The sequence below is a fragment of the Rhinolophus sinicus genome, linkage group LG15 (genome assembly GCF_036562045.2).
Source record: "Rhinolophus sinicus isolate RSC01 linkage group LG15, ASM3656204v1, whole genome shotgun sequence".
In the NCBI taxonomy this organism is placed as follows: Eukaryota; Metazoa; Chordata; class Mammalia; order Chiroptera; family Rhinolophidae; genus Rhinolophus; species Rhinolophus sinicus.
In genome coordinates this window covers 50,672,492-50,680,808 of record NC_133764.1, presented here as the reverse complement: position 1 = coordinate 50,680,808, position 8,317 = coordinate 50,672,492, and positions in this window count along the sequence as shown.

Below are 8,317 nucleotides of genomic sequence, written 5' to 3'. Positions count from 1 at the left end.
CCAGCCGTCCGGTCGCGGCTCGGGAAAAACCCACACCCCGGGGAACGACACCCCCGAGCGAGGCGGCCCCAACCCGTGCCCGCGCGGCGCCCACCGGCCGCGGCTCGGGACGGGAGCGGGCGGAGAGCCCCTCGCCGCGGAGAAGCGGGAGGCGTCGGAGGCCGACCCGCCCCGCCCCCCACACCTCGCCGCGCGGCGTCAAGCGCCGCACGCGCCCACAGCAACGCGGCCTCAAAACCGCGCCGGGGATGCCGGGCCCGGGCCCGTGCGTGACCCTCCCCCGACTCGGTGGGGGAGGCGCGGGCCGCGGTAGGCCGGGAGAGCACCGCTCGGGGCCCCTCGCCACACGGAGCGGAGGGGCCCCTTGGCTGGCCAAACTGACACGCGCAGATGAGGGGCGGCGGCTGGGGATGCGGTACCCCAAGGCACCCTCTTCGGATCGCTAGAGAAGGCTTTCTCACCGAGGGGCATCGCCCCGACCAGGGACACGCCCGTCGGGCACGGGCCAGAGCGCTCGGACGCCGGCGCCTGGGGTTGGGGGTCTGCGGTACGGGTAAGAGGGACGGACGACGGCCTCCGCGAACGGAGGCCTCAGGCGGGAGCACAGCGCGCACAACGACACGAGGGCGAAAGACGCCGTCGTCCACGAGTAGCGTGAGCGCGCCGCACACCCCTTCACAGACAGCCAGCGGCCGGAAATTCACCGGCCCCGGGCCGCCACGACCGCCCGCGCGGCACCTGCCCCCAGCAGCGTGGGGACGGGTGAGACGCGGCACGGCGCCCGTCCGAGTCAGGCCCCGAACGCCAGACGCGAGCAGGGGGCACACGACGAGGCACCCGCCGCCTCCCCGCGAGCGGGAGAGGGAGAATGCCTCCTTCCCTCCTTCGACCTTACCGACTCGACCCCGCACACACTTGACCGGGATTGACCCGACGGGGCCGCCGGGAGCGGGAAGCGACGCCACCGACTCGGCCTCGGGCACCTGAGGGACGACCTGGAACGCTCCAGGGGCACCACCAGAGGGCCGGGCGAGGCGCGCAGGGCGCGACGGCGGGACGGCCCTCCCCGCCGCGGGGAGAGCCGCAACGCGAGACACGGCCGAGGCCGGGCGGAGAGTGTCCGCTGCGTCAGGAGACCCCTGGCCCCGCCGGCGCCGTGAGGCAGGAGGCGGGGGAACGGGTCGGGCCGGAGTCCGCACCCTGCCTTCCACACACCGCCATCGGGCGGGCGGGAGAGGCGAGGGGCCCGCAGGCAGAGCGAGAAGAGCGGTCCCATTCGCCATGAATGTCCGTCCCTCGTCTGGCGCGGCTTAGGCCCGGCCCGGGAGAGCGCGACGTCACCACATCGATCGGAGAACACAACGGGCAAAGAGGCCACGGGGGAAGGTAGCGCAGCGAGGACAACGATCAGAGGAGCCTGCTTCAGCCTCGCCGCACACCCCACTTCCCGCAGGGCTCGGCTGGCGGCGAGGGCCCCGCGAGGAGGCAGCGCCTGCCAGCCGCAGAACGGGCACCTAGGCACCCGGACCGCGCCCGTGTGAATGCACGGCGAGCGCGGCGCACCCGGCGAGACAACCCCGCAACGCCTGCCACCCCCCGCCACCCTCGGGTACCAGAGACCGGAGGGCTTCGTGTCGACCGCGGGTCCTCCGGGAACGCCTGGATTACGCGCGAGCCGGCGCGCAGGCCCAAGCGGGCGGCTCACGAACCAGAGACAGGAGGGCCCGGGCACCGGGCGGCGGGCGAGCGCCCCGCGGGGGGGCACCCCACGCGCTCGCGCCGAGGAGCCCGGCCCCCGTCGGGGACCGTTCGCCAGAGGACTGCGTGTCCACACCTCTCCGGTGGCACAAAATGTCGATCTCTGGCGAAAAAAATCACCGCGCCCGTCGGCGGCGCCTATCCACGGACCTCAGCGGCCTCCTCGGAACGGGTCTCGGGCCACCGGACCCCGGTCACCACCCCATCCCCGCTAGCGGGAGGAGCGGCTGGGCCACCTGGTCGACCCCCGAAGCAGGGGAGCCCCGAAGACAGGCGAGGAGGGCGAGGAGACGAGATACTCCCCACCGCAACGGTCGCAGGCGCGGGCAGGGCCCGCCACGACCCACCGCGCCTCCGAACTGGGACTCGGGGAGGGGGCGTGAGGGGAAACGTACCACCGAGGCGCCTCCGACGAACGGGCCTCCGACGGCCCACCCCCACCGGCCCGGCCGCCCGGCCGCCCGGTCTCTGGGGACGGGAAAACGGGGGAGGAAAAGTCGAGTCGGACCGACCGGGACCCGCGCGTGCCCCCCGTCCCGGTCCACCTCGCCCTCCACGTGCCTCCCCGCAGGGCCCGGCCCCCGGCCCCCCCCGCCGGAACGGGACCCCGGAGAGCCGCGCCCGGCGACACCGTCCCCCGCGAGCACGCACGCGGGCCGGGGACTCCCTCCCCGGCCACACGCGCGGGCGGCGTACGGTCAACGTCTCCCGATCGGGACTTGGGTGAAAATTCCCGCGGAGGGGCGTCCGACGACAGGCCCGCGGGAAGGACCGCGGACGGGCCCGCGGGGCCCTGGCGGGCCCATCCCGCGCGGCCCCGGGTCGGCGGGCAGCCTCCGGAGCGGGACGCGGGGGAGAGAAAACAAAGTGCGATCGACACGGAAGGGCCGACGCCGGGCAGGCCCGGCCGCGGGCCGGGCGGGCGGGCCGGCGCGCGGGCGCGTCCCGCCCTCTCAGCGTTCCTCCGCGAGCGGAGGGGCACGGGCGAGCGCCGGTCGACGCGACCGGGCAGCCCGGGGACGGGCGGCGGTCACTCCCTCAGAAACCTGCACCTCCAATCTCCGGCGAACGGGCGACGCGCCGTCTCCACGGCACCACCGGGACGATTCCGCCGGTGACGCCGGCCGCCCGCGACGCCTCCCCGGGCACAGCGGCCAGATCCCTCCCCTTGGCGCGGTCGCCGGAGCTCCGGAGGGAAGGGACGATATAAAAGCGGCCGCCAGGTGGCGCCCGACAACCGGAGCGAACGTCAGCGGGACGGATCCGGATCGCGAGCCGGCGAGGGCGCCCGCCGCCGGCACGGTCGCCGGACCTCGTCCGGCCCACCTCGGATGGCCTCTCCGGGCCCGGAGCGGGCCGGCTTCGCCCCCCGAGCTCCGGCCGCCACGACGCGACCCCGGCCGCTCAAGGGGGACCCGGGGCGGGCGGGGGAGGGGGGAATCTTGGGTTTGGTTTCGTTTTCTTCCTTTTGCGCGAGATCTTGATCGAAAGACAGCTCACGTGCGACGCCGTATTCGTCTCGGACACACGTGGTAGCCAGTCCACGGGGACCCACCTCCTGGAGTACCGTATTTTGCACTGTATAACGCCCCCCCCCCCCCCGGTAGACCGCGCACCCACGTCTTTGGCCCAATCTTTCGAGGGGGGGGGAGGACGTTTCCTTTTAATCCCCTCCCCCCCCCCCGTGTGTCTTTACGTTTCGGTACCCATCTTCTGCATCACAAGGGAATTCTAGCGTCCAGTCTTTGACGCGTTCCAGTATGAGAAATTTTACGTAACGAGTAATTACAGAACGCAAGAACAGGTGCGAGGTTCGAGACGTTTCACGTACCGGTCACACCCTCAAGGCCTTTTACGCACCCTTGAAGGCCAAGAACTCTTGGCCGCTGCCAGTTCCTCCCGAGTTCCACAAAACCGATGATCCCACGCCAGGGTATTGACTTATCGGTCATGCGGATATCGTGATCGACGTCTAGGATCACGCTTTTAACTCAGAAGCGTCAATAAAGAATGAAAAAATACTCAACCACGTACGGAATCGGCCCGAGCCGCGTAGAACGCGCATCCTCATCTTCCCCTCAGACACTCGGGCCAAACGGTGCGCATTATACACGGCGATTTACGGCATCTGTTTCCTATCTGGAACTTCGGACCTCTGCCTCTTCTCTATGTCTCCCCCGCCCCCTTTTAATGTCTCAATGACAGTCCACGGTCAATACCATTCCATATCAGCTTCAGGTGTACCGCACAGCGGTTAGACATCTAGACAGTGCAGGAAGCGATCCCCCGGACCGGTACCCACCCGGCACCACGTACACGGTCACGACCACATCCTCGGTCGTGTTCCCTCTGCTCGACACGCCCGTGGCTATTTCTTTATCCCTTCCCCTTCGGCACCCTGCCCCCAACGCCGTCCCCGCACCATCGCCCCGACCACACGATCCGGTCCCCGTGTGACACCGTCCACGGTGATCGCCATAGGGTCGACTACATTCCTTACGCCGTACCTCACAGCCCCGTGACTACCGTGCCACGACCAATCTGTACTCATTCACCCCTTCCCCTTTTCACTCCCCCCAACGCCCCCCCCTTCCCGGATCTGTTTGACCGGGAATCGGGGTGGGGGGTGGGGTGGGGGGTGGAATACGTCGTCGTCGTCGTCGTCATCACCGTAAGTAATAATAAATCCCCCCACCCCGGCCGGGCGTCGGCAGGAACGGGAAACAGACCGCCCCCGCGCCACTCCGGGGCCGAGGCCCGGCGCCTCGGACGTGAGTGAAACCACGCCCGGGGCGCTCAGGCCTCCCGGCGCTCCCCCGAGCGGCTCCCGGGCTCCCGGGAAGACTCAGAAGAATCTGGGGGGGGCCGTCGACCGCAACACGGCAACCGGGCACGTATTCAGAGGACGACCGCGACCGCGGGAGCATCGTCTCCTTTTTCTTCCCCCTTTTCATTCCATCTTTTTCCAGCGGAGGGAGGGGAGGGTCTCTCCCAGACAGAAGAAGCCCACGAGCCAGACAGGTGACGTCTACACACACGCACGGTCCCCAGTGCTCGCGTCTGGCGGGGTAGTGCAGGATTGTGAAATGACGGTGCCGGCCGAAACCGATACCGAAGACAGGCCACGTTCCAATCGTCCCCGTGACGGGGGAGGGGGAGGGGAGGAGGGGGCGGGGGCGGGGGGGGGGGGCGGAGAGCCGCTCGCAACATTCAAACTGTGGGGGTCAAAACGTTACACACGCCTACACGGACCGTCACGATCTTTGGCGAGTCAGGACAATTCACCTTTCAACATTCTGCACCCCCCCACCCCGTTTTCGGGATCGGTCACTTCTCCCCGAGCTCCTACGAGGGGGACGTTTCCACCACCGGCACTTCCCCGTGACGTTTCATCTCTCTCTCTCTCTCTCTCTCTCTCTCTCTCTCTCTCTCTCTCTCTCTCTCCCTCCCTCCCTCCCTCCCTCCCTCCCTCCCTCCCTTCCTCCCCCTCCCCTCAACGACCCTGCACCCCAGTCGATCGGGTCGCAGTTTCAGCGGTCAGTCACAAGGTGGCAGTGTTGTCGCGCCCGTGCTCGGGAGTCTTCTAAGCCCGTGCCGGTTCGCTTCAAGACACAACCCCTTTCTAGTCTCCGTCTCCGGTCACCTCTTCAAAAGAAATACTCTCATTTGAGGATCCGTTTGGGCGCAGAGAGGAGTAGGAGACAACGCCGAACACACTAGAGTGTCTGTGTGACTGCACGTGTGTTTTTATCACGGTGGTAAAAACAGACAATTGATCGTTTTCACAGTTTATGAGCATGCAGTTCACTGACGTGAAATCTGATCCCCTCCTCGTGGACAAAAAGGAGGCACATCCTAAACCTGACTGGTCTGGAAGGGACCAGCCCTGCAGGCGGCAGGGTATCGACACCAAAAGTAAACACATAGAAATTACTGCCGTGTTTCTCCAGAATGAGATCTAGCCATACCATCAGCTGTGGGCCGTCTTTTGGGGCAAAAATTAATATAAGACCCTGTCTTTTAATAGAATAGAACGTCATACCGGATTTTCTGTGAGACTGGGTCTTACGTTCATCTTGACTGCAAAATACTCATTCGAGCTGATTGTCCAGCTAGGTCTTATTTCGGGGAAGCGTGGTAACTGAAAGTGGGTCGTAGGCAGCGGTCACATCTCTGGCCCGTACTTTTTCGGACAAAGGTCAATGTTTACCTGCAGGGAGACCCTCTGTCGTCTCTTGGCATTGAAGATGACAGACCCTCGGAATTTCAGAGTCATTCCTCTCTCTGTACCCCTCGGGGCAAGACCTGCCGCACCGGAGCCCGAGACCACAGAAATCCTCACCCTCCTCTCGCGGGCCGAATACCGTCTCCGTGCTGTAAACATTCATGATTCACTATCTCGCGTCCACCGGTGTAAAAGAAAGAAGTATGTGTCCTCCATTTTACTTTTATCCGATCCCACAGATCTCTCCACTCTTCTCTCTCCAACCCCATTCGACTACCACCGAGGGAACTCACGTGATCCTCCTTACGTCTCTTCCTCTGATTCCGATGTACAAGGTGTGATCGGACGATACGGTGAATGGGTAAATATAAGGAAATTAGGACACCGAAAGATTCATCGCCATCATCTCCCCTCAAAATACTCCCACTCGCCTCAAACACACTTATCCCATTGTCATCGCCACTCTCTATGAGGCAGTTCTGGAAGTCCTCTCTCACGGGTGCCTTTAGTGGCCGTGTTGTGGCTGCCTCGATATCCTGAATCGTTTTGACTTCGGGGGAAAGCCAGAACTCGTACGGTCCCAGAGCCGGCGAATAGGGCGGAGGAGGACACACCGTCGTGTGTTCCTGCGACGGGAATCGCCGTAGGCCAGAAGCGATGTGTGACGCGGGGCGTTGTCACGACGGAGGACGATTCACGGCCTGCTGTAAAACACGCCTTCAGTCAACCGTAGCTCACACACGACTGACCGCACAGAGCGAGTGGAAACTCGTCACGCACCGTTACTACCACCTCTCCCCAACAATCAGACCCGAGCGGTAAATAAGCCCCGGCATGATTTTTCATGAGACGGCCCCCGAAAATGAGCCCCGAAGCATATTTTGCAGGAAAAAATCCACACGAGACCCGGTCTTATTTTTGGAGAAACACGGTAAGGTTCGATGTGCCGCTTCCTACGTCGAAGATACCTGCCTTTGTCTTGAAGGGCACGACGCAACAGCGTTCACCGTACTTTGTCATCACAACGGAGAAGCTCCGTGTCGCTCATCGCTTCTGCTATGGCGATCTCTGTCGGATAAAAATATTATGGCGTGTCCTTAGCCACCTTACTCACCGGATCTGGCACCGTGTGACGTTTGCCCCTTCCCCCGAGTCAAAATGACCGTGAAAAGGCAGCATTTTTAAGTGATGCGGGACATCGAGGCGGCCACGACGGCACACGGCTGTGTGAAAGAAAACCAGACATCGATGTGTGTGAGTCATCCACGGTATGTCTAACTTCCGTGAGAAAAGTAAATTCTCACGGCCTGCGAGTACTCAAACAACCCGAACGGGGAGAAAATAAACACACATCGCGTGGGATTCTGTGTCAGTACCACGTTTGCTACCGGTTTTAGCGAGACGGTTTTACATTCTACGTTTACGGAGGGAAGGGGACACAGCCAACGACTCTCTGCAGGTTGACGGCACTCGGGGTGCTCGGGAGAACTGCACAAGGTCCCTCCTATTTAGGAGTTAAACGGCCCGTCGGGGACCCCTCTTTCTAACCTTTTAGAAATACTTGGCCGCCCGGTCCGAGGGGTGGGGCTGGGGAGGGGCCGGTCCCGTATCTCCTGAGTGCCTGCGAAACTCTCCTAAGTTAATAATGGAGAGAAAAGAGAATTTAGGTCAGAATCTAAACTCACAGGCAGCCGTTAGAGGCAGGGCTTACGGGTCTCCTGACAAAACTTTTCCAGAGTCCTTTCTAAAGGACGATCGACTCGTGTGACTTTTCCTCTGTGGTACGGGCCATTGGCAAGAAACGGGCCGAGTACGAGCCCAGATCTAGGGGCTCCGTTCGTCTTCACAACCAAACAGGTTTTAGAGGCAATAAGTCCAGAGCGAACAGCTGAGAAAGGGTAAGCGGCCCTTGTATTCATCGGGAAATCAGCAGGCTTCCCTGCCGCATCGCAGGTCACCTGTGGTTCTTCCCCTGTGATGATGACGGTCTTCTTGAGAGCTGTGGGAAAACTCGGGCCCCGTTACTCGATGACAGCCATTTGCAGGGAAGGAGTTGGTCCCCCCGCTCCCTTTGGAGTAGGGGACAATCTCTCTTCCGCCTGCCCTTGTAGTCTGCACAGGGAGCACAGCTATTTTGGAAGATTAGCGTACTCCTCACTCCGGTGAATCTGGGCTTCTATGTCCAAAGCGGGCTCCTTTGCCTGGCGTGCCTCTTTTGGGGATGCCGGGTAGCCCTGAGGTCGTCTCGGCCTTAGCCCGTGTATAACTGCAGCCAAAAAGTCTGGCCTGTCTCTGGCCTCGTCTCCAGCCTTTCTGCTCCTTTTTCCCTCCTTT